Consider the following 22,924-nt stretch of genomic DNA (forward strand, 5'->3'; position numbering starts at 1 on the left):
ATGCTTTGCAAAGTTTCTTCCGTCTTATATAAGACATCTTATAAAATGAATCGCAAAGTTACTTTCGTCTTACAACTATGAAATGTTTAAAATGTTGCTCGCAAAGCCTCTCCTGCTGCATTATTGATTATGGCATTCAAATAATAACCAATCCAAAAATGATAGAAGATATGGAGTAATAACCAGCCTTACAATTAAAATATAAAATATGGAGTATTAACTAACCTAACAATTGATATATGAAGACATGGAGTAATAACCAACCTTACAACTGAAGATATGAAAATATGAAGATATGATATAAGTTATAACGTACTAATCAACCAAGTTATTTCGAAACTGACTCAATGTGCAACGTTAGCCTTATGTTAATTGTGTTAATAGTGTTTTTCGGTAATATTAATGTATGACTTAAATATGATTCTATTTTGTTCTCAATTATAGTGTTCGCGAATACAATTATATTACTTTAAAGGTCAGTGTATCCATATTCATTTTCATCTCTTTCCAAACAGACTACATGCGACTTTCCTTTCTTTGCCTGACACTTTGTCGACATTTTCATAACAACCTCTAATGCCACTCCGAAATCTCTCACTTAACCAAGCGATGTGTCTGTGATGTGTAAATATCTCTTGACAATTACCTCGTCATCCGTAACGTGATTTGGATTATTTGTTTTGTGTTTAGCTACCTAGATAAAAACAAAACAAAACCGAATAAAATATAAGAAAATGTATACACGTCTGTACGTGGAACAAAAAGTTTACTTGGCTTTTGTCAACACGACCATTTCATGCTGAAGAACGGAGACGAATGAAAAATGATCTAATCTTCCCTTTTTGGCCCCTTTATGCTCTTTGGGACGGTGAAATACAATTATTGTTTGGTTTAACGTCAAGTGCTTTGATTTTGGTATTTTCATCAATGTTGACATAATTAAACACTGAAAATTTCATCATTAGACTTATAATCGATTTATTGCAGATTGGTTTTATCAAGAAGGGAAAACAATGTTGAACAAGATAAGGGTTAAGTGTGTCAATAGGACAAGATCGAGACATCTGGAACAAACATAGTTTTGACCTGCTTGTTCATCTTGTCCTGTCTCTTTAGGTGGAATTGCATTTTTTGATCTTCCAGGGTCGCTTTTATTCCCATGCACAGAGAGCTCTGATCTTTGATCAATTACACATAATTGTTCGACTATATACATGAACTTTGTTTCAATTTTCAAAACATGCCCTAGTATAAACATTTGCGTAACATTGTGTTAAATTGTTGTAAAATAAAATCACTTCCATATCCACACTATTGCAGAATATGTTACTAAATATACAATCGGGTGTATACAATTCATGGATCGTTATTACAATTTAGCTATAAACAGTATTTTGGAATGTATAAAATACATCGATCGAAAGTGACCAGTAATATCACAATAAAACAACAACACATCAACAAATAGTAATAGATACTTTATGACGACATCGAATAATGCGGAACTGTTAATATTCGTCTTAGTGTACAGATTCACCATAACTTGAAAGTGGAAAGATGGTTCGACGTAAAGTTGAGATGAAAGATGTTACATATTAAGCGGTGCTTTTGAAAAGAGTTTTATGATTATGTTAAAGATGATCGATTTTGCTTTTATTAACGCTTAATGTTTGGTTGCAAGCAGAGTTTTAATTCAGAGTCTTAAATCGAGATTCAAGATCTAGTAAATGTGGGCTTTATTGTAAAAATCAAAGCATTGAAAGTGCTGAAGGTCGGGTCTTTGAATCTTGTACAAAATTTATTTAATATACATGTATTTTAAACATGCCATTCCTTAATATCGTGTGAGAAATGGGTTACCATGACTCACGCGATTTAGAAAGAGTAATATAATTTTAGCATTTTATAAGTCACAGTCAGTATCCAAAACGGACCATGTACATGCGGTGTTTTAACAGTAACACAACCCAAAATCTACTTACAATAATGATTTTGGTCTATATCACTCTATAACAACGCCTTTGAGTCTTATTCTTATATGCTTTTCATTGCAGTTTGGTTATTAAGTACATATAAGAATAATGTATATGTATACACACGCATTCTTAAGAAGTTTTATTCAATGCCGCATTGACAGCAATATGCTTTCCTTTGAATGCTTGTATCATGTTAAGCCAAACCAACATCGAGCAAGGCAAACTGTTTGAAATTTATACGCCAGTATTTTGTTTGCTGCTCAACGTGTCTCAGTTCCATCATTTCGGTACACAGAAATTATAAAGAGAGAGGATCTTAGATAAGTGTTTATTTTGTATCGAATTTATTAAACGAGTTGATTTTAAAACGATAGAAATGAGGCTCTGCTCTCTCATTAAGACTTTTGGTAAAAGTTTCGTTAATACACATTTTTGTTTCCTTATGCTCATAATGAACAGTATGTGTTATGATTATGTTTCATAAGGAGGAACGAGAATAGCTCGTAACAAAGAACTTCTCTTTCACAATAAGAAATAAATCATGTCTCAATTATCAACCGATTTCTCAAGTTTTCAGTTAAAACAACAAAGTTACATATTTCAATACAATTTAATTAAACAAATATACAACGTGACGTCAGTAATCACGTGAGGGTGTACGTGTCATTTTGAGGTTGTCGTCGCAGTCACAGTCCAACTTCGCGAAATCGCTTTTTTGCTGATGGATTAGGTATCTAGATTTGTCAAAAAATGGGAGTTCATGTGGAATCAGTGATTGTCTGAACTTGAGCATTGCTGGTGAACTGCCTAAAGTAGAGATATAGATGTCGACGGGGTATATTTTACTAGAGTTCAGGGTGTCGGATATATACTTTAATATATACTATATATACTACTGTTGATTAGGATTCATGTGGCTATATATTTTTAAAGATGCCATGTTCTTGTTTCCCGATGTTTTTTGGCGTTGTGATCAGGTAGTTGTCCCTGAGCCAAGCCATATTCACCATTCTTTTCATCGTAGAGCTGAGTGTGTTGTCACCTACATGGCTTCTTTTGAAACATCGTTACTGATTTTTGTGTATGTGTTTTGACTGCCCATATGAATAAATTTTCTGTGATGCGGTTACATATTATGTATAGTTATTACGCTAGCTATATGGAATGTAAAACATAGTGTTGTTTCACTCCTGTTATGTAAATAAATTAATGTAGTTCACGATTGGGCAATGTTCAAGAAGGAAACCCTCAGAATCTATAGTGTGATGTTTCCCTCCTTGTTCTATATTCAATTAATCAAATAAATGCGTTAGTGATTGCAATCATGCTAATTCTACATTAAAAATAAATGATCTTCGTTATTATTTTAGTTCATGGATTGTATGGGTGGAGGCGTTTAGGAATTTCTACAGACAATTACAAATAACAAACAATAATGAAATGTTCCCATTTGCCCAGAAATGTAGTTCATATTTTAATACAATCGCGAAACGCCAATATTTGGTTGTTGTGTGTCACAAAATTGTTTTCTGCTACTAGAATTGATCTGTGATTGTTATGTTCCTTGTTCATAAAGTTGCAATAACTGCATATAAAGGTATTTACGAGTTGTTTCTTTCTTCGTATCGAGGTATTCCTGTTTATTGGCGTAACGCCTCTGGATTGTATGTTATAATAAATAGTTACTTTATTCTTGGCTTCTGTTGCCTGTAACTGTTATACATAAAACATAATACAAACCTAAACAGAACTTCATACTATGCTTATAGATGTTCTTGTATTCCTTGAAATAAAGTTACTTGTATATTAAATATATATTAATCAAAATTACTTACGAGAGTTTAAACCATTATTAACGATACTAAGAGTTACTAGCAAATGATTTGAATAGTTGAGCAAACGTTGTTTAAGAATTCATTTACCAATAAAGAGTTTGTTTACAGTTATTGACAAAGTATGTGCATCAGTTGAATTTTGAATTAATGCAATTTTAAAACGAATACAGTACAAAATGAATAGAAATTGAACATAAATATTACAAAATAATATAAGTTCCAAATATCAGTACAAAATAAATGAAATTTCCAAATATACATTACAAAATAAATGATGTTCTTAAAATACAGTACAAAATCATGCACGTTCTAAATATAGAGTACACAATAAATGCAAGTTCCAAATTTACAGTACAAAGTAAATGCAAATTCAACATATATAGTACAGTGAGTGACGCCTTTCTTGTCGTCTTGCAAGCACTTAAAAATGCTGCCATTAATCAGAAGCCATTCGATATACTCACATGACACTAAGTACACTAAGTATACTAGTTGCTGTTAAAATATAAGTCCACTCTCACGTCAAAACAAGCGAAAGCATAGAACGAACCAATTTGTGTGCTTCAGTGTAAGATAACAGTAACTTTCACTTCGTGAATACCAAAAGTAAATAAAAAAAAATGTCATAACCAAAAATCATATGAAACACATAAATGACCTCATCAGCAGCTTTCAAATACATCTTTTACACTTGGAACTTTGACAAGACAATTTTCATTTTTTTATTGACGCTTGTTTGTTGGGGTAAATTTACCGGGGGTTTAAACCAGTTTAAGTGCACAAACCTCACTCTTATCCCAACAATCCTAAATAAAGAAAAAAACGCAAAAGGTAAATCATATCAAAGTATGCATTAACTTGAGGAAACTTAACAATTTAACAAATAATAATAAAATTATAGGCAAACCCCAAGTACTTCTATGATTCGAGATCCGAACTCTATCTGCAGACGGAGGAATACAATTCAGAGCACCTAATGCAAAATCTTTTCAAAGATACGATGCAGTCGTTCTGTCATATACTCACATGACACTAAGTACACTTGTTGCTGTTAAAATATAAGCCCACTATCAAGTCAAAAAAGCGAAAGCATATCATGAATCAAAAAGTGTGTTTCAGTGTAAGATAACGGTAATTTTCACTTCGTGAACACCAAAAGTAAATATGAAATGACTTTCATAAAAAAATGTCATAACCAAAAATCATAATTTAAAAAATAAGTTCATTTATTGCTAAAAATAAATTTTGAGAGTTGTGTTTTTGATTTGGTGTAAATAGTTTTAAAAAGAAATAGCTTCAACGTGTTTCATAATCACTCCATGAACTGAAGGTTGCCACTCCAGAAGTAAACTTAGGATGTGTGATTTAGTTGTATAAATGTTCGTCACTCAGCCATGAGGTTGTGGGTTCGAGTCCTACTTAGGACACTCATTTATAAAATCTCACATATATCTCTGTACAAGTTAATGGGCAAGAACTAGATTATATTATCAAGCTGTCAAAGTTGGTGTCATTTCACCTCACCGAAATCAACATACACTAAAGAACAAGTTTTAGAATCTTCAAATAACCCACACACAGAGAGGTACTTTGTAGCATCAAAAATTGACAAGGATGATTATCAACATAGCTCCTACACCACCAATAGTGGCTTCAGGGATTAAAGTCAATTCAGACATGGGTGCTGAAGTTTTAAGAAAATCTTAATTTAAGTCACCTATATGCTTTCAGCTGGATATATTGTCTCAAGAAAAACTGATATCATAAACATACGTGTATCTGTTTTTCAATTTATGAAAAATGTTGCAGTTAATCAGAAATATTCTATTACATACGACATGGACTTCAAATTTTAAACATGCCTTTATCTTAACTTTTGTCTATGATGATATGATGAACGTATACAAATATAACTTAAACATAAAAATACCCATGACGACTAGAGGAGACTTTAGATGATTCTATTCAAGTTAAACCGTGAATAAATCTAAAACGTTTCGAGAAATTTAAACCCAATATAAAACACATAAAATGATCTCATCAGCAGCTTTCAAATACATCTTTTTGTCGATGCATTGTTTGTTGGGGTATGACGTGTTTTTAAAGTTTGAAATAACTATAACAAACTCCTAAATATTTACCTCATAATGTTGTACCAATATTGCTTTGGCGTCACGTGGTAGATTTGTTTTAAACACAATGTGCGTATAGTATGGATAAACATATTCGTGCAAGTTTTTCCAGTTGAGACTGAAGTTAAAAAACGCAAGTTAAAATGTTAATTGTTCTCCAGTTATTCAAATGTAAATGTTCATGACACATTCTATTTGTGTGGTTTCCTCATTTAATATTGAATTGTCTTATATAAAAGTGTGCCAGCCAAGTTAAAATATAAACCGCTTATAGAGGTACAAGGTTAAGGCCAATACGACTCTTAACAAGAAACACAAACGTATTACAACCACATGCACACGCTTGGGACTATGGCACTGACAAAGTTTATTTGCTTTAAGGCCACCAGCCCATTATCATATACAGATTAACACTATAAATATTCATTTTATTTCAACAATACAATGGAACACTACGAAACTTTGGAACGGCCAGTGAATCGAGTTCACAGGAACACATGTCAAAAGTTAATCTTTACGCACATACATGAGCATACTCAGTGTAATTATCATTACGCTATGTATACGCTAAAATAACTTACCATCCCCTATGTTACTTAGTATCCAGGTCTCTTTAAGAGCAATCAGGAATCGAGAGGTTGGGATGCAAAATATATTTGTGAACAGTACTATTATTCGGTAATCAGACTCTCAAAATTTTAGTAACCCATTATGTTGCTACGCGGAATTCGGATAGAAAATAAAGGAGCGCGAATGCAATATGCCAATATACGATTAGAGGTATTATGATAATCTTAATCGTTATAAATACAAATGAGGACAGGTTGTTTCCAACCCTACAGTCAAAGTTGTAATTGTTAGTCGAATTTTCAGTCCTGAATGTAGATTTGTATCTATTGATGCTTCGTGTATTCCAGATAATGGGTAATTATGAATAAAAGTTCGGAAATTTTTAAGAATACGTGTTATGTAGGACTATAAACATGTTGGAAATGTTAATATATGTACTGAAGTGTAGCTGAAACGCAATCAAATATCAAAATATGCATAAGTCCGAATCGGGAGGAAAGCTCCTGGCACTTCAGATCGCACAAGTCGATTTCCTGTGGTAAAAGTATTTATACACGGAACTATATTCTCAGATTTCAAAATATATCCACTTAATGTTAGTATTAATCACAATATAAGTCAAACTCAAGTGTGTAGAAATAAACGAAACACACAGCTTTAATACAGAAATGTCGACAGCTCATTTTTTTGCACCACCGATAAGTGTTGGAGCTGGCGTTATGTAGGCGTGAAGCTGTACCTATGACATTCTTTAACTGTTTAAAGTAAAGTTTCAATGTGTAACATACTCGTGCATTCAAGTATAAAATGTCACGATAAGTTTTAAAAAGTGCTTTTCTAGTTGAGTTGATCATTACAGTTCATTATTTGCAGATCGTGTTACTTCCTTTGGAATCAAATATGTCATTTTATAATAAAACTTGTTTTCAATGTCAAACGGATAAATCAAGCTTCTTTCACTGTTACTTAACACTGTCAAACATGTTTCCTAAGTGAATCGCACATTTAGAATTTTCTTATCAACCAAAACGTGACTACAGATCTTCAAATCCATCTCAATTTTATGACTGTTCCAGTGAAATCACCAGTGAGTGTATTTGTTAATTTTTACTGATTATAGATTGATAGATTTTCATGATAAAGTGACTTAAATGTTTTGGAATATATGTATGCTTTAAACGGATTTTAGCTCGACTATTCAAAGCGTCAGGAGAGATATACCACTCATCCTAGCGTTGGCGTAGGCTTAGGGTTCGAAGTTAAGCAACTGTCAAAAGTGTTTCTTTTTGGAAAACTTTAGTATTATTCACTCTTCGGCATAAAATTTAAGAATCGTGAGCATGCGTGTTACTAACCTAATGAACTTCCAGAATATTGTATACATCGTAGTTTTCGTCTCTTATCGCAAATAGTAAAAAGAAACAACTCGCAAACGTATCGGAACCGCCAGACCCCCCGCCACCCCCCCCCCCCCCAAAAAAAAAAAAAAAAGAAAAGAAAAAGAAAAACAACAACACCAAAAAAAAACAAAAAAACACCATAATGCCAAAACTATTGAAGTGAAACTTACCAAACAGCGCGAAAAGTAATGAAACACAAATCGGAAGAAAACTTTCCAAGAATCGTTAAAAAAAATGAAGTGGGTTTTGTTTATTTTGGTAAAGAAATGAAATAACCGGTAAAACATGCAAGCAATGTGATAAAATATGTTATTTTTTCCTTGGTTGGTGCAGCGATGTGAAAAGTACGCTCACTCTGCGCATTCTTAATCATTACGATTTTACTACTTGTCATCCAACTATAACCACGGACCTATAAAACAAAGATAGGTCTATATATCTATATATGGAATTACTGAATATATATATATTAAATGTTACACCGAGCATAACAATAAAATATCAGTGTAAATTCGAAAGGTTTCCTGATTTCAGGAAGTCTTTAGAGACACGTAATTTGAAATGTAAGCTTTCCTACGGGATCTCTAGTAAGTGTCTACCTTCGTGTAATGGTTTTGCATGTTATCAGATATAGGTAAATATTTCAGCAACTACTTTATGTATTGCATTGAGACTTAACTTTTAAATCTACTTGAAAAACTATGTTACATAACTTTTGTGCATTAATGACAATTTTGGCCCTTTAATATTCGACTTAGGAATTATAGTTTATAGTCCCAGCAACTACCTCATGTATTGCATTGAAACTTTAAACAAGGTTACCAATCTTCCATTTTATTTAATTTAACAAGTAAGATAACTCTTTGCTGCATGTTTACCAAAACATTTCAATCCTTAAACTGAAGAGCGGCGGAGTAGTCGAGCGCACTGTCTCTGTGACAGTTCTTGTTAATATTTGTAACATGTACTCTTACCGTTTGCATCTGTTTTAGAACATTAAATTCCATAGAACATTAGGTAAACTAGACCGCAAGGTTGATTGTTCCATTTTCTTGTCCTCATTGTAAATTGATTTCCTTTGATCGTATTGTAACAACCGATTAGGTGTGAAATGTTTCCCGCTTGTTTAAAAAGCCTTAAGTTTTACCCCATGTGACTGTCAGTACCAAGGCTTTCCATTGGTGGGATGATTTTTTCTTCCATTTATATTGGATTGGGCATATTTTAACGGTTTCTTTCAGATATATTATATATGATATATTATGTCTCGTGGGGTTGCAAATGAGCAGTGCATTTGTTTATTTACTTCTTGCTATTTTGTAATGGGTCATAAATATACATTCAAATCAAGTGGCATTAACCTTGTTTTACTCTATCTGCATGAGCTAGTAATAGCTATAATATCCTGTCTGTTCACAACCTTATGTTAATATTTCAGTTTAAACAATCTGCTAATAGCTAACGCCGAACACCCACTGCGAAATAGTTGCATCGGTCAATTCATGATTGGTAGGTTTTAATGTATTTTTTTTTTGTTTATTAACGTAGACTAAAGTGTGTTTGTTTATTTCTGTGAGTTGTTCTTTCTATGTTGCTGTGTGTTTTGATCGATTTAATTGTTAATTGTTCTACATATGTCGGCCATTAGACACCGTATAAGTATCTTTTGTTATAATTAGAAAGGTATAAATGGATCTGTTATGAAGAGAAGTGTCTGACATTCATTTTAGTAACATGCCTCGAATTAAATACTTCGAATAAAGTAGACACATACTATTGAATTTTTACAAGGCTTCCGGAATTGAAGTATGCTAAACGATGCAAGAATTGGCTCATTAATTTTGTTCTTCTCTTATTGCCATATAAACTTGTACACTTGTACACTTATTAAGCAAGTGATGCTTGTGTGGACCGTTTGTGGTATTTGTGTTTGTATTTGTGTATGTCTTGTTTTTACGTCTGTGTCTCAAATCCATTGTAGTTTGGGTCTGTGCCTTGTGCCTCACTGGTATTTTTGTTGTTGTTTTGTTCGACTACTGGGTCCCTGTTGTTTCATCGTATTTTTGTTAATTCTCTGGTTTGGTACAGGTTCAGGCTGCACGATCAATATTTTTCATTATAAGTCAAGTAGCCAAATAAGAAAATCCTGTGCATTTCATTAAAAATGCAGAGACAGGTTGTCTCATAGGTACGTTATAACTAAATGCCAAGTGTACATATGTGGTCCAGGGTGCATTTCTATATATGCAAGATTGATAAAGCTGCTGTATTTACTTTTGAGAAATGCTAATAAGTTATAGTTGTTAAACTTTGAATTCATTCCATTACCTACTAGCAGAGCGACAAAATATACGAATTTTGCAGAGATTAGATATGTTCAGCTGGACTAGAAGTTTGCTGACGTCGGGCCTGATGCAACATTGATTCCTGCAAAAACTTTGCCTTACTTGTAAGTGACTGAATTTTCTCATGAGTTACGTGGCATACCTTTTTTATTGTTTAAAATGAATTTCAAGGAATTGTATGGTTGTACTATGCGTCAAACAAAAATGGTTTTTGTTCCAATCTGAAGTGTTACCTGTTAGTATTAAAATGTAAATGGAAATGAATTATTTATGAATAACCTAATTTTAGGTCAGCCAAACTTGTCATTGATTGGTAAATATTATTCCAATAAAGCTTTTGACAAATAACATGTTTAAAATATACGTGCAAACGAGCCTTCAGATGACACGTGGACAACTCTTCCACTTGTTATATAAGTGGCTGTTGTAGCCTTTCCCTTTGTTTTAAATGGCCCAATACCAATAAAAACAAACAAAATACGTGCTTGGATAATACCAGAGTTTATTCATAGCGATACACAAAATATGTTTCTATATAAAATAAGTTATCCGTTTCCTGCAGTACAATGCATACACCAAAACGTATATGAGTATGTTTGTGTGCGGTTGAATTTTAAAATGATTGCTGTTCCAACAATTCCAAATATTCGATTCGCAAGGTAATCTATAATGGTGTTGCCATGGTCCGTTAGTATGAACGTCATGATTTAAAATAGAAGTGTCAAAAATTATCGACGTTTAAGATGGAACATTGCTGTGTTAAATATTTCAAAATATATATCTTCTATTCATACTGCTCATTTTAGCTTAGAATGAATCTTAATTTCCTTGGTTAAGAGTTATATTTAGAAATACATATATAAATATACAAATACATATATAAAGTTTCATGTTTGCAAATATGACTACGTTATTATATATATAAATTACAAAGGTTATTAAAAGTTCATATTAGATATAGTCAACATATTATAATATAGATGTATACAATGGTTATACAACGTACATATAACTAAACACTTATACATTAGATACATGTTCATGCATTACAAAACGAATATTACTTTAGAAAACATGTATATTGATTTGTACTCAAAGGTTCAGTGCAGAATGGGAATCATATTTTAATAATACGTAGAAAGTAATTTATAATATACAGAAATATAATCCATAATTATGTCAACGCACTTCTTTGAATTAATCCAGCTCGAAAGTAAAATCCTAAATAAACAAAACGCGGTTTACATTGTATCAAACATTTGTAGAATTCTAAGCTCAAGTCATAAAATAATAATAAAATGCTACTAACGGAGCATGTTGTGTATAGCTGTTGCAACAAATACGTTTTTCGTTTGATGGCTATCGTTGGTAGCCATGGTTATTCCTAGTAAATGTTGGCATTGAATTTTCAGAGATCTAGATGATAGTCGACTATAATCGAACCCCAGAGTTCCTTTCTGACTGTGTTAATTTTTGGACATTACACAAATGCAACTTTATCTTACCAATATGCCGAATTTACTCATTTATTATCTCGGAACAACAATCTGACTAGGTTGAGATATAATACTCCTTTAACCGTAACATTACTTTAACGGAATTGTTCATGAATGTTTTAACAACGCGCTTATATCCAATATACTTGTGTTACAGTTAATTAGTTGAATAAAACAATACTCAAAAATAACAATTATCTAATAATCGCACGAAAGAATACCGATGCGTTTTATAGTTCTTTTCGCCAACTCGGTAGAATTCATGAGAAACGAGAATGAAAGCTGAAGCATGTAAACAAATGATGTAAATTTGTCAATTTACAAATTAGATGTGTTGATGTTGCCAATTTTCGCCGTTCGCACAGGGACAAGATAGTCATCAGGATCTTTCAATGTCAACTGCTGATACTCTTTTGCCCTGTCATTCAAACGATCAACGTCAAGCTGGGTGTAAACATTTCTTTCTGAAGACACAGAATCAACATTTTGAACTGTGTCTAGGAAAGGTCCAGCAGGTGATTGATCTTCTTTTATAGTCATATAATAGTTAACATCCGCAGGTATCACTTCATATTCGTCTTTAGTATTATGTATGTCAGTTTCGGTGTCTGCAACAAAATGAAAAACATCATCTACTAGACATACATTGTAGTTATTAATTTTAGTTATTTCTGATATATTGATCTGAGTACGTGATGCATTAAACTAGAGAACTAAGTAGCTGATGTATAATGAAAAACATCATGTGCTGGACAAAGAGTGTTGTTATTTATTTAAGTCATTTTTGATCTATTGATTTGAGTAGTTTATTCAAGAAACCAGAGAACTAAGTATCTGATGTATAATGAAAAACATCATGTACTAGACATAGAGTATAGGTATTTAATTTTAGTCCATTCTACTCCATTGATTTGAATAAGTGATGGATAAAACCAGATAACTTAGTATCTGATGTACTATTAGGTGATTTGTATATGCCTGGTGGCCCAAATATCTTTTGTTTCTACCTCTTTACATACATTAACTTGAAACGGTTATATCAGCAAACATTAAAAATGAAAACGATGTACTTAATTGGGATTGTTAACAATTTATTTGGGTCTTGAAACATAACGAAATCGCAATCGATGTGTATACGATTTCAGTTGAAATAAGATTCAAAAATATAAATTGCTTTAAATCTTTATTAAATGATATTTTTGCTATTTATTTAACTTTTAAGTAATGAGTAGGCAAGACGTTTTAAAAATAACAACAAATTTACAGCAAGTCACCAGGAATCAAAATTTAAAATTACAACCTATAGAACAATTAAAAGGACACCTTAATTGTACATCCGGTATACTCCAACTGTTCCTTTAGAGAACAGACTCAGTTTAATTATGACTTCTGTTTTCATAACGCGGATGTATTTAATGCATTCGGAGGATCTCTTTTCAACAATGTATCTTTTCTCCGATTTACACATTAATAATAATACAAAGAAATCTAACGGGACAAGTCAAGTAGTCAAATATGAATGGAAATATTTATACATCTATTTACATAAGCAGATGTACGACGCAAACCCCATTATAATTGTTCCAGTAAAATTTCCATGTCAATAGGCTAGAAAAAATAGCAAATATTGCACACGAATGTTTCGTTTTTTACTAATATTATACTAGTTGTTGGTTACCCGATTGCACGCCATATATCATGTTCCGAAGTTCTCCCTTTCTTTGGTTTAATCAATAATCAGGTCTTTGCTAAGTGGCACAGGTTAAGGTAAAAAAAACAGACACTTATCGGAAATATAAAACGGTTCTAATATAGGTTGTGGTTACCGCTCTTGAACAATTATACAATTAAAAAGGGGGACAAACCCAATCGTCTGAAATTTAAATATAAAGTTCCCAAAGGGAAGAGAATAAGATATATACTGACATAAATTTAAGCAAACATATATAAATGTATAAAGTACATATATTGTTAAAATACACCATACCCAGCGGTAGCTCATAGACGTTCCCAGGATTGGCATTATCACTCCGGCCGGAACGGTCTTCTTCAGGTAACTTCCTGCTTCCTTTTCTGCGTCTTCAAAAGGTCAAGGTTATCAGTATGGCAATCCCATTTAATGATACTAATTATTCGGACTTCAATCTTGTTTTACGGAGTTTAAGCAAGGGTTCCCGGTATTAACATACTATTCAAAATCATGTGCTATTTTTCAATTACAAGTACATGCAATTTAACGTATGCAGGTGTTTCAAAAGAGTTATTGACATTATTTTACCACAGGATATCTATGTGTTTAAAATTATTGATAAAACTTGTATAGCAAGATAAACGTTCGTTCAATATATCGTTCATACCGCATGGCTCGTGCTTTACTTCCTTGAAAATCCGAAATAAACAAAATCGAAATATAAGTCAATCCACATTGAATGTCGGTACTTATATGACTTTAATCGTACATAAGTAAAACGGATCAAAGGTTTATATGTATATAGAAAATTTGCAAACGAAAAATATGAACACAATTTAAATTTGCTTCTCTCTGTTCATCAATACCACCACAGACGGGACATATAAGAGCCTTCATATGCTTTTCTATCTTTGTAATTATTTGTAAGTAGGAATGTACATACATAAGTGCATTATTAAACATCTATAAAACCTGAGAAAATGAATAGTTAATATCATTGGGTAGGTTTTGTCCATCCTATGCAACAAACAAATTGTCGGGGAAGATGTTAACCTATTATAAATATCATTAGGTTTGCCATTCGTTCTTAACCAAATGTATTCATACCGGTAAATAATGAAGGCAACGATAATAAGGAATGTAAGTCCACCAGCGACAGAAGCACCTATGATAATAGCAGGGCTGCTTTTCTCTTCATCTGAAACTAAACATTTTGAAATGTCGCGTTAAACATTGACAACACATGCAAATTTAGTTTGTTGCACAACGACTCTTGCAGGCCAGTGAATACTTCTAGAAAATTATATCATGTTCATGTTGCAACGAAGACTGCGGATAAATAGAATGTTTGTAGTATTCATACTACTTCATCAAAGGAATAGTATATAACATCAAGATCTAAGCTGGAAATGTGAAATCCACATCATGCTAAAATGTCTTTAATAGTAGCAATAACCGGAAACGCAGAATTGAACTTTTTTTCCTTGAACAAAATACATTCTACGTATTTAAAATTAAAACCATATTAAGATTTATGAACTCAAATAACGCTTCAGTTCACCACCACACTTGAACCATAGTAGTTATTCATTGCTTACTTTAGTTTGTTAGTTTTGCTATGATGTGCATTACTGTATTCATTTTTTATTTGCAGACGGCCATCTCAAAGGGGGCTATGTTATGAGGAATTCTAGGAGCAACTCCATATCTGGAGAAATTCTACGTAACCGTTTTATGAAATCTCGGATGAAACGTCCTCCGGATGCAGGTTAAAATTCAATTCATTTAGTTGCTTTACTTCCTTGCTGAACATAATCATGTTAAAATTGTGAACTACATGGAAGAATACCGTTCCTAAATGTATTGTCCGTTTTTGTTAGTATCAGATTCATATAATGTGATTGGAACGAGAATATATTTGTTTCGTAAAACTGGAAATTCTTATCGCCCTAACTTGTTACCATGTTAACTGAATTTACCTTACATTCCTAACACACATATTGTACATGTCATAGTTCATCAGCCAATTTACTATGGAAAGGAGGACACTATCAACGTTAATAAGACCGTATTAGCTAAATTTCATCATTTATATGTCACAAGTGAGCGGTGATTTTATGTAAAAACAAACGTTGTATTATATTACCTCTCGAAATCCCCGTAGCTCTATCGACTAGAAGCCGTGTCAGAACAGGATCTTCCAAACCAGTTAAGCACGATAAAGCAAACCGATCGCATATTACCAATTTAATAAATCAAGAATTGATATCACCATTTCACCTTTACACGCAGATACTGTTGTTGCTCCTTGGTCTTGGTTGTTTCAGTTGGTAGGGCACAATTTACAGTCCGCCTGGCCTGTTTGATCTTGGTATGTGTCCACACCGCATGGTAGACACGTATCCCCATCAGTGCCGCGGCTTCCTAATGGACAAGGGGCTGACATAGGAACAAACATATATGTATAATTGATATTCAATTCTTTTCTTACGTGATGTTTATCATGATTGCTTTCCATACAGGTAGTTTCGATTTGAGTCCTGCACATGGGCACTGAATGAATTGTTTACATCAATTGTTATACTAATGACAGCGTTAACTTATTCACGATGTGAACATGCAATCCGGATAAACTAGTCCGACACTCAGTTTCGTTACGGGCTTACTTGTTAAGCGCTGTCGTGTCGATTATATGTACTAGGATTAAATAGGGCAGATAACTACTTATATAATTATTATTATTATGTATTTACTAACTGCATGTGTCTCTAAGTATCTTGTATCCGGGAGTACATTTCCCCCTTGGATACTATTGGTCCGATGCTATCATATCGTACTATTCCAACCTGAAATAGAGTCAAGAAGTATCCATACTTGGCCAAAGGCATTCCTTATATCAATAGTTTTTATTTCTATTTGAGCATGGTTTTATTCTCTCTGTTTTCAAATCCATTGTGTAATAACTGAATTTCTGTTTCATATATACAAATAAATGGATAAATATCAAATCCAATTCGTACCGATCGAAACCTACCAAATCAGAGGGTTGCAATGGGGCTGCGTTTAACTATATTATCAGGAGTATGATGTCTCTTGTCGACATTTCCTCGTTTTGAACAGAGTCAGTAATTACTGTACTGAAAGGGAGTGAAATAAATTTACTGCTCAAATTCGAGGGTCTGTATTGCTCGTTTCACTAGATCTTGGATAAGATTGGGGAAGAGGGGGGGGTAATGTTCAACCGCTTGTATCTAACAAGGTATGAAATTAAATATGACAAGCACAATCATGAATAAATGTCACACATGAGAATAATATTTGAAGATGACATCATCGTTTTTAACCTAAATACATTTTAAAGGCAACAACGTGGGAGCTGTCTGATTATAATGTCATTTTACTTCCACAGTTTTGTATTATGAAATTTAAATAACGTCTAACTTATGTCAGCAAAGGAAACCATGAAAACTAATTCGTATTCCAGAGCCCTCTTACGTCTTCGGGTCACAAGATTGCAGTTGGTATCTTTGTCAAAATCTACTGCAATATTACTGCACGTGATAGATGAACAGAAGGATCGTGGACCATAATATCGTGCAGCCCTCTGTTCAACAAACGTCATCCGGATTGCAAAAGACACCTGTGTCTCGATGATTCGTATATCAATATTACAGTCGGCGATATCTGCCCTGTGTTTGATCATTACTTCGTAAGTTTTATATCGATAAACTGCTGGGTCAGCTATAACAAAACAAATTCATACCAACATGTATATTAAGTTTCAATTTAGCTTTTCAGTGAAAAGGGTGCCGATTTAAATTGATTATTCATTCACTATTTGTATGTTGACTCTTATATGCACTTTTAAATAAGTTATAATAGGAATATTTAAATATCTACAAGTATAAATGAAATAATTTTAGTGAGGAAATACACACAATGTTAGGCATGGTTGATTTCCGTGTTAGGAAAAACATTATGATTTTTGTTTCTGTTGTATAACTTCATGAAATAAATTTACAAAACATTAAAATCACTCACTCATTACCGGACACGATGACTGTCCGATCTGAAAGTTGATTGTCCCACTTCTACATACTTTGCAGAAGTTGGGGATCGCACCAATACTAGGATTGTACTACTGCCCTACCTGACAAATGTCGCATCCATAGGTTTGAAGGTTCAACCCATAACCTTTAGAGAATGATGCTGTAACTCAAAATGAAACGATTATTCATAAAAAGACGAATTTCAAGTACTTTGCTCCATGCTCATAGTATACAAATTCGAATGCGCTACTTTATCATTACAAGAAAGCGATTTCTACGCTATTTATATTGTTGAGTGTTTAGCGTGTAAACTGTCATTCATTGCGGATAAATTACATTGCTTTATCAATCAAGCTATTAAATGAACCCTACTTTTCAAAATCCAGATCAAATAAGATACCATAAATTAAAAACGAAATAATATATTATATCAGTCACTCGGCTATTTTGTGAAGTAGCTATTACAACAGGAAAGCAAAGGTATACACGTCAAAAACCGCCAATCATAAGTTGCTGGAACGGCAATCCAACCATAGAGTAACTTCAATACGCTGTTTATTATCTGACTATGTCCGAAACAATGTGCAGAAAAAGTATATTTTACCATAAATAAAATAAAATATTTTTAATCCTCACCTGTTTGCGTTTTGATCAAAATGCGTTTTTCAGAGACCTACAATAATACCCTGATTAGTGTACAGGTCAGTTTGCTTAAGAATTATGGTTGTCCAAAAAAGTAATACCTATCTACCCTTTTTTGGGGATGTTAGTAGAAACAAAGAATATTGTTTTGGCCTAATCAAGATATTAAGTTTTGCATACTGTATATATATATATATATATATATATATATATATATATATATATTTACTTTATTACATTGCATTGTGTGGGAGTACGATTTGATATATTGGTGCAAGGTATTTTGATTATAACAATTCCAGGAAGTTTATCAAAATGCTAATCTTTATGCAAGATGTGTCATGTTTGGTGTCATTATTTTGCTTAAATAATTCACTTTTATATTGTATCAATAATAAAATTTATTTTTTATTACAAGCAAATGAGGAAATACAAAACAGTTCCTCGGTTGGTAAGATTCATCTACATTTCAAGTCAGTATTTATCTTATTTCCGCCCCTTTCACTGGACTTGACATTGCCCCTTTCACTGATTTTGACATCTGATTGGCTGAGTTAATGTACCTTTTAATGTTTCTTTATGAATGACAGTTTTATACAGGAAAAGCCTGATTAATAACGTGACAATCATAATTCTGAAAAGGGGGCCATAAATATGATTATGAATGGGCTTATAATTTATTTAAGATAATAAACATAAACTGCAGTTATGCACTTTAATTGATCAAAATACATGTTCCTTATGCTTAAAATATAAATCCTTATAATATTGGAAGAAATAAATGACTGTCAATTTAGAATTGAACATAAATTTCATGCAACAAGTTAATATCCTTAAATGGTATAAAATGGCAAAATAAAGTTTAATATGGCATTTCACAGAATTGATTAATATATTTGCTTATGGTTATGTTGATTAAGGCTAATAGCAAAGAGGATATGAAATAAAAATATATATAATTATATATGAAAAGGAAAAATTAAGGTGAATTTTATGTGAATTTCTTAAAGGTATTATTCTTCATTTTGCTAAAATTGCTAATTGTTAATTAATTCAGATGCTTTAGTACATTTGCAGGGCTTTTTCACTAGGGGCCCCTTTTTCTAGGGGCCGAAATTATGCTAGTACTTCACAATTGGGAAAAATGGCATATTTTCCCAATTTCCAAATATTTTTTTCACAATTCCGAGATATTTTTCCCAAAAAGGTAGATCTTACTTCAAAAATTTACAATTTAAAGTTTATTCTGTTTGAGTTATTCTTTTTGTCTTTTAAGTTGACATAAGAAGAATGCTGTATAATATATTTACGTAATTCGATGACCAATTTAAGTCCATATATTGTTATCAATTCTTTCCCCTCGATTTAGAATCAACTCTCATAATGAAGATTCAAACTAATCTCTCTCCCTCTCTTGTCATTGCGTCATGTTAAAAAATCGAAGTCAAAGACAGGATTTCTACCCCAGACCTTTCAAGCTTGATCCTGTGGAGAGTTTGTACACATTTCATATTAAAAAGGTCATAATAAAAAAACGCTAGTAGTAGACTTACAGAAAGATATTTGTTGTATTCAACCATCATAAGTGGAATTTCCCATTTGAGACGTTTAAGCATTTAAAAACCCAACTGCAGAATTTCATGCGTTTAAATTTCCCAAAATGAAAATGCTAGGCCTCTTCACAATTATCGGTGAAAAATATATATATTCTGGAAAATCAATGCTGTTTTAATGTCTTTTGTTTGATTAAGAAATTAGTTTCTATTTGAGTAAGAAAAGCGAGACAAAACTATTATTATTGTTGTTATTCGCAATTTTTTAAACATAATTTGGCTTTAAGTGTTTATTCAATATTTTTATCAGCTTTCTTTGTACGGTGCACTTATAGCTACACTCTCACAGATTGAACGTTTTGACAACTTTTTTATTGTTTGTCTTGGAACCAGCCAATTTTTGCAAAAATCCATGGAACCAGTTATATAAATAAAACTACTAACAAAAATTCCAAAAATGATGTAATATGCATTTTCCTTAAAAAACTTTTTCAAACAGTAAAATTTGAAAACCTACGATCTGATTTTGTCAGCAATCTTATATCATAAATTTATTTGCAGATATCTTGGCAGAAATTTGCTCTTTCCAAGACAAACAAAAACAAGTTGTCAAAATGGTTGTGAGAGTGCAGCTTTAAGGTCATCTAACACCCTAGATTTTAGAGTAATTAACAAGTCTTACTTTTTGTTTTTAATTTTAAGTTTAATTGGCGATTATAAGGGCCCTTTCCATATATCTTGATTAAGAAAAAAAAATATTGGAAAAGTTTAATAATATTCTCTCCTACTTTTTTCTAATTGTGGACTTTTTGCTAATAGAAAATTTTAAGGGTGTATCAGAGCTGTGGGACCACTCTAGATGTCATTCATTGCAAGTTTCACGGCATTTTGGGTACAAAAATACTCCTTAAGCAAAAATTCCAACAACGGATTCGGGTAAAAATCTCCCCCTTTAATGGTTTCAAAATATCGTTCAGTCAAACTTGGGTATGTAAAGGGATCAAGCCATCATAGGGCACGGGCAGACCTTTATTATCTCAAAAACAACAGGATCAGCGTGGCATAAATGGAGCCACAGTGACAATTATAAACAAAAGACCTGCCACATATGAAAAATTCATATAACTATATACATGAAATAAACTTAAATCATACTGAATTTGCAATTTCAATTTTGTTATTTGTATATCGCTGATTTAATAGGAACACTATTCTTAGAATAAAGGAATGGAAATCCTGAACAGAAGTCTCTTAGTGTTGAAAAAACTTCATCAGCCAACCCCAAATACTCAAAGGCTGACCAACAGTATCTGTCAATAAGGACTGAAAACAAGGAGGCACAGGGGCTCTACTGTGCTATTCCCAAGTCATTCAAAGTACCCTGTGAACGTGTGACCGGGCTTGCGCCCAATTCTTAGCAAAATATTGTGCATGAGTGTAGACATTAGACATATATATATATATATATATATATATATATATATATATATATATATATATATATATATATATATATATATATATATATATATAATCCAAATGTGAAATTAGTTGACAGCTTCAAGGAACGGAGAAAACTCAGCGAATTATTTTGTTTCGCCACGGCATGTAGGAGAATGAAACCCATTTCATCATAAATTCTGTTTATTCCACACTTTAACAATAGTAGAATCTTCCAACTAAAAAAAATAATATTAATGTCTGCAATTTCAGAGTACCATCCACTCATGATATAATTATCATTTATCATGGTGTAAGTCATTTTGACATCCTACTGTAAGTTTTAAAATAATATACTAATTTATAATTATGGGTACATGTACATTACCATGACAGTCACGCCAATGGGAATACTTATTTAGGGACGGACATTATAACATTGACAATATAGAATTTAGTTACCCTGACATGTACTTAACATTGAATAGCTACATGGGGACATTTTTTCAGGGTGATGGACATAACATTGACATACACTATTGTAATAGAATTTCTGACATGAACTTTGAAAGGACACACACCATGAGGACAGTTCAATACGGGGACAAACATAATGTTCATTAACATACACTATAGTAATGGTTATTCTGACATGAACATTGCAGAGACAGACATGGGGAGACTTATTTAGGGAAATAACATTGACATACAATTATATATAGTAATTAATTATCCTGACATCTACTTTACACAGAATCGCTACATGGTGACAGTTACTCTGGGACGGACATTACATTAACATACACTATACTAATAGTATTTCTGACAAGAACATTGCAGACACACACCAGACACCCTTAGGGAGACTTATTTAGGGACATACATAACACTGATATACAATACAGTAATTAATAATTCTGACGTGTACTTTACATAGAATCCCTACATGGGGACAGTTAAACAGGGACGGACATTACAATGACATACACTGTATACCGGTAATAGTTATTCTGAAATGAACATTGCAAAGACACACATGGGAAAAGTTTATCAGGGACCGTCACACTACATTGACATACACTATATAGAAAAAGCTATTCTGAAATTTATGAACATTGCAAAGACATACCCCATGGGGACAGTTAATAAGGGACGGACATTACATTGACACTATAAAAACAGTTATTCTGAAATGAAAATTGTAAAGACACACACCATGGGGTCATTTTTAATCAGGGATGGACATTTCATTGACATACATTATAGTAATAGTTCTTCTGACATTAACATTGTAAAGACAAATGCCATGGGGACAGTTATTCAGGGACGGACATTACATTAATGTATACACTAAAGTACTAGTTGACATATTAACATTTTAAGACAAGCGCCATGAGGACAGTTATTCAGGGCCGGGTGTTACATTGACACACACTATAGTAAGAGTTATTCTCACATGAACATTGCAAAGACACACACTATGAGGAGACATATTTATGGACAGACATCACACTTGACAATAACCATATTACTTATAGTTATCCTGACATTTACATTACATAGAATTGAACCATTAATTGGATCAGTTATCCAGGGACAAACATACATTGACTAAATGACATTATACTATAGTAATAGTAAATCTGACATGTACATTGTAATGACACACCCAATGGTGACAGTTATTCAGGGACGGACATAGCATTGACACACACTCCAGAAATTGGTATTCTGAAATGTACCTTACAAAGAATCTCACCATGGGGACAGTAATTCAGGGACAGGCATTACAATTA

General features: G+C 32.6%; 1 long non-coding RNA gene across 3 annotated transcripts; it reads right to left on the minus strand.

Moving 5' to 3' along the window:
• Positions 1 to 10,820: 10,820 nt before the first annotated feature.
• LOC128241715 (uncharacterized) lies at positions 10,821 to 18,249 on the minus strand. 3 transcript variants are annotated; one of them, XR_008262458.1, is made up of 7 exons: positions 17,486 to 18,249; positions 16,479 to 17,185; positions 16,202 to 16,290; positions 15,725 to 15,883; positions 14,552 to 14,648; positions 13,742 to 13,833; positions 10,821 to 12,362 (listed from the first exon to the last, which is right to left on the minus strand). It is a non-coding gene; the product is annotated as an uncharacterized LOC128241715 (long non-coding RNA). The 3 variants fall into 3 exon arrangements; XR_008262457.1 differs by having other exon boundaries at positions 16,479 to 16,581; positions 16,940 to 18,249; XR_008262455.1 differs by having other exon boundaries at positions 16,479 to 18,249.
• Positions 18,250 to 22,924: the final 4,675 nt, after the last annotated feature.

The sequence above is a fragment of the Mya arenaria genome, chromosome 2 (assembly GCF_026914265.1).
Source record: "Mya arenaria isolate MELC-2E11 chromosome 2, ASM2691426v1".
Classification (NCBI taxonomy): Eukaryota; Metazoa; Mollusca; class Bivalvia; order Myida; family Myidae; genus Mya; species Mya arenaria.